Here is a 5,506-nt window from a genome sequence, read left to right on the forward strand (position 1 = left end):
GGTTTGGGATTGGCTAGTCTGGCTGCCACATATTCACCAAAATGTCTGTCTGAAGTCTGTGCTGGTCTTGGAACACTGATACCATGACCGGTTCTTTCAGCAGCTTCATGCAGACTGGATAACTCTGAAATGGTCTCCTGCTATTGGTTGCATTTCTTTTCATGGCAAAAGTTCTTTTTCGTTAGGAAAAAAAATAAAAGTTTGAACATTTCTATGTTGTTTGTTTGAAGATGCCTCAGGGCCGGTGGAGTATCTAAGGTAGGGAAGGCATGCCCTGGGAACCCGTGGGCATTTCCTCTGCATGTCCAGCTGTGCAGACTGACAAGGCCAGGGTGGGAGGGCAGAGCCAGCACAGTTTTACCCGCTTTTCCTACCCTTGAGGTAATCCAACATCCAGAGAGGTCATCTGCACAGAGCCCAATGTTCTGTGTCTTCAGGAGATGAAGAAGGAAGAGGAGGAGGAGTAGTTTGGATTTATATCCCCCCTTTCTCTCCTGTAGGAGACTCAAAGGGGCTGACAATCTCCTTGCCCTTCCCCCCCTCACAGCAAATACCCTGTGAGGTAGGTGGGGCTGAGAGAGCTCCGAAGAACTGTGACTAGCCCAAGGTCACCCAGCTGGCGTGTGTGGGAGTGCACAGGCTAATCTGAATTCCCCACGTAAGCCTCCACAGATCAAGCAGCAGAACGGGGAAGCAAACCCGGTTCCTCCAGATATATGCTTTTAACCACTTCGCCACATCTGGCCAGGTTTTCCCATTATCTTTTGATCTCTGTGTTCTTTCGGTTTTCAATATGGTAAGAAATAATAGTGGGAATAAATCAAAGAGTTGGGATGGCCATCTTCTATATTGGGGGAGGGGTCTCTCTATTCTCCAAACAGTAATCAGGGACTGGAATTTCATAATAAAAGGGTTGCCAGCGAGCAGGAAAAAAATGATTTTACAGTTGGAGAGCACATGAGCTTGGGCCCAATATTTTTATTATGAAAACTTTGTACATTTCCCTACACGTGAAATGCGCAAAAGAGATGTACAATTAAACTGTTAACCCTTACAACAAGGCAAGTGTCCTGGTTTCCTCAGGTGTGAAAGCATGACTGACTCTTTTTTCACCTCTTGACTGAAATGAGTAGGACCTCCAGATAAAATTGATTTGGGGGGACAGAGGCAGCCCAGACCCCGACCTTCTGTGGGAATGTTATACTCTAAAGCAGCGGTTCTCAACCTGTGGGTTGCGACCCCTTTGGGGGGTCGAACGGCCCTTTCACAGGGGCCGCCTAAGACTCTCTGCATCAGTGTTCTCCATCTGTAAAATGGATAAATGTTAGGGCTGGGGGTCACCACAACATGAAGAATTGTATTAAAGGGTCGCGGCATTAGGAAGGTTGAGAACCACTGCTCTAAAAGGATTTGTGATTCACCTGATGGTTTCTAACAGTACAATCCGAGGGGTGTGTGTGTGTGTGTTTGCGACACCACTGGGGATGGTGCAGCCACGCTGCCTCCAAAGAGGCTTGCTGTGCCATGGGCAGCAAGCCCAAAGTGATGCTGCCCCTTCCCTTGTGAAAGAGGCCTTTGAAGCCATGCCCATGATTTTGCCAGCGTAGGTCTTCATCATCAAATAGGGGTGTTCCCAAGCTGAAAGAGCCCAGGAAGATGACTAAAGCTGACCATGCCCCCCAGAAACACCCCCTACAGTGCTGGCATAGGCTCCTGCGCTACAGCAGTATCGGCAGTGCCGGTGCCCAGGTGTCACCTTGCTGCATGGCTCCGCCGCCCCAGCCTCTGCACCAGTGTAAATGCCCCTTATGTCGGCACAAATGGCATTACATACCTCCTGAAAGGGAAGCTGGGACATCTCCTACTGAAGTAGGAAACCTGGTCCTTCTAGGAATTGGAGCACTGCCATTGATACTACTACTAGCCTCACCTCATGACATCATCAATATTATTATTGTTTGTTCCCTGCCCTACGCCAAAGTTCCAGGGCGGCTTACATAATGAGGTTAAAACCCCATTAAAGCATTGCAATCCTTAAAACATAAAAACCACAATTAAAACATCCAGAAGGCCATTGCTTTCACCTCCTGCACGTGAGCTCCCAAAGGCACCTGGTGGGCCACTGCGAGTAGCAGAGTGCTGGACTAGATGGACTCTGGTCTGATCCAGCAGGCTAGTTCTTATGTTCTTATGTTCTTATCCTTTAAAAGTCAATTAAAACATCCATTAAAATTACCACCCCAGGAGACCCTGAGGATCACACATTGAAGGCCTGGGTAAAGAGGAGGAGGAGGAGGAAGAGGAAGAGGAAGAGGAGGAAGAAGAAGAAGAAGAAGAAGAAGAAGAGGAAGAAGAAGAGGAGGAGGAGGAGGAGGAGTTTGGATTTATATCCCCCCTTTCTCTCCTGCAGGAGACTCAAAGGGGCTTACAATCTCCTTGCCCTTCCCCCCTCACAACAAACACTCTGTGAGGTTCTTAACCAGGTTTTAACCAGGCCCTGAAATCCATAAAGTATCGGTGCCTGCTGAATTTCTGCAGGGAGGCCGTTCCACAGTTTGGGGCCTGCCACAGAAAAAGCCCTACCACATGTCCCCTCTCCTTGGATCTCAGGGCTTGGGATCTTGGGAACCTGGCAACTCTGTGTAATACAGTCAATAGCAATACTTCACTGAAGGAACCAAGAGGAATCCCCATACTTTTGTGCCTCTTGCGTTTGTTTGCGTTTGTTTCAGTGTGGTTTATGGAGATCAGCTTCCCACCAAAGTCTCCCCTTCTGCTGCTCTTAATGATACTCTGAAATTGCCACCTCAAGTAACTGGCTCACTCTACCTTGGTCACTCCATCCTGGGGTAAAAGTGTGATTTGTGCATCAATGCAGTTTAGAAATGGCTCGTCCTTCATTTTGAAATGCTGCAGTTGAATAAGGTCAGTGCTTGTTTTCAACACCACTTTCTGCTAATGTTTCTTATTTGACTTTTTTCCTTAAAGGTCAAACTTTGACAAGTCACTCTTTTTAAAATGCGCCAGGTGGCCGCCTGGTCGGAAGCCCGCAACATATCATCAGCTCCTCTGCCTTTCCATAATTAAGACAGCCAAATGCTTTGCAGAGGATTGTGGATGCTTTAAGGCTCCGTTGGTGCTAGTAGCAGATTTATGGACATCTCCACAGCGATGCTGTCATACATAAGACCAAATAAAAATCACATTTGAAAAGAAGCGTGGAGTAAAGACACTTGTGTGGAGCAAAAGATCTGTGTGCAAGCAACTTATATATATAAACCTTTATTAGGCACAGAATCCATATAACAGCCAACATTGTCCAAACAAGTATCCTATACATGAGAACCATTGCAGGTAATCATTTCAAAGTTTCTATAAGGAACCTAGCTACAAAAGTTAAAATCTCGGAAGCGGAATTGTTTAGTAGAAACGTAATCTTCCCCACAGTAGAGTATTCATTAAAGATTACAGGACAAAGAGCAAAAAGTCTGGTCCTAGATCCCTCGTATTTGGGGCAGTCGAGCAATATATGTTCCATGGTTTGAATTGCTGTGATACAATGGGGACATTTCTGCTCTTGCAGGTCGATTTTTCGGAACCTTCCTTGTAGCACAGAGCAAGGGAAGGAATTACATCGAGCCCTAGTGATTATCCATCTATGCTTGGGCTCCTGAAGTAAACTCAAGTAATCTGCCATGTGATTGATTTTAAATTTGATATTAAAACAGAGGAGGGAGCAATTGGCAAGCAACTTGAGATGGCCCTCTCAGAAGGCTAATCTGGGGTGTCATTAAAGGGCCCTCAATGGCAATTATTTTATTGCAAGTGGGGCTCCCTTGTGTGGAGGAATCTCATGTAATAGAATCATAAAACCATAGAGTTGGAAGGGGCCATACAAGCCATCTAGTCCAATCCCTGCTCAGTGCAGGATTAGCCACCCTAAAGCATTCCTGACAAGTGTTCCTCCAGTCACTGCTTGAAGACTGTCAGTGAGGGGGAGCTTACCCCCACCCCAGCCGCCAACCCCTCCAACTTCCTTTCTCCCTCTTGCTTTTCATTTGCCTCACCCTGGCAGTGCCTGCAGCCTCTTTCCTTTCCTTCACCCACTCTCACCTATAACCCTTTCCTGTTCCCCCTCAGCAGCCTCTAACCCAGTGGTGGCGAACCTTTGGCACTCCAGATGTTATGGACTACAATTCCCATCAGCCCCTGCCAGCATGGTCAATTGGCCATGCTGGCAGGGGCTGATGGGAATTGTAATCCATAATATCTGGAGTGCCAAAGGTTTGCCACCACTGTTAACCCTTTCCTTACCCACCTTTTACTGCTTCCCTCCCACTTTTTCATCTCCCCCTCTTTTATCTTTTCTGATTTTCCCCCTCCAGCTCTATCTTCATTCATTCATTCATTCATTCATTCATTCATTCATTCATTCATTCATTCATTCATTCATTCATTCATTCATTCATTCATTCATTCATTCATTCATTCATTCATTCATTCATTCTCTCTTTCTCTCTCTCTCTCTCTCTCTCAAACCCTTTTTGGTCTATATTTCTCCCTCACCACATCGACACCAACCAAGGCTTGGAAGGAATCCTCAGCAGGAGTTGGTTGCAGGTTGCTTAGCAACCCCACCGATGGTCATCAAGATCTCACAACACTAGTCTTGTGAGATCTCAGCAGCACATTTTTCTTAACAAAGCAGACATTGCTTCTACTGTATTTTTCTACATGTCATATTTTTTTCCTGCAAACCTGGGACTTCTACTGGGTTTACAGAACAATAACCTCTTTCTGTCCCTGGCCCCACCGTGTAGTTTTTATGATTCAGTTCAGAATTAGACATAATGATGATTGGTTAAGCTCTTGGAATGGGGCAGCTGGTAACCACAGATGGTACTCTTACAAAGGTGTTCTCTGCATATTTTATATTCCAGAAACTATGTTGTATTGTTGCAGCAAAAAATAAGAAGCAGTTTTGAGACTTTGAGATGCCCCCAGACTTCTCTTTGTTTTGGGGAGATCTCACAGTTTGCAACCAGGTGCGGTGGTGACTGAAGTCGCCTCCGAAGTCTTTGCCTTGAAGTCAGGTGTTGAAGCGTTCACAAGCTCCAAGAAACTCCACCCAGCTTTGCCTCGTTCAGCTTTCCCCCATCAGAACCACTGGTTGTTTTGCACAGAGCTCCGCTTGGCACGGTAGGGCTAGCCTTAATTTCCACAGCAACAGGCTCGTTGCCAGGAAAATTGTATGTCTGCATGAGGTGACTCTACACGAGGCAGCGGGGGCCCACTGCACACTGCAAAAGTTTGCATTTCCATCTCAGCAATCTGCAAATGTTGATCTATAAATAAGCACCCTGGAGAGCCCAGGTTTTGCTTTGGTCACTGGGCGGAGATGCAGCCAAGAAAGCATTAGGGAGCAACGTAGGAAACCGCTCTAACAGGTGCAAGGCAAAAAGCGGCCGGGTAAAGTGAGCCTGCTCCAGCTGTCCGGGGTCCCTGA

This window comes from Sphaerodactylus townsendi, linkage group LG03 (assembly GCF_021028975.2).
Source record: "Sphaerodactylus townsendi isolate TG3544 linkage group LG03, MPM_Stown_v2.3, whole genome shotgun sequence".
Lineage (NCBI taxonomy): Eukaryota > Metazoa > Chordata > Lepidosauria > Squamata > Sphaerodactylidae > Sphaerodactylus > Sphaerodactylus townsendi.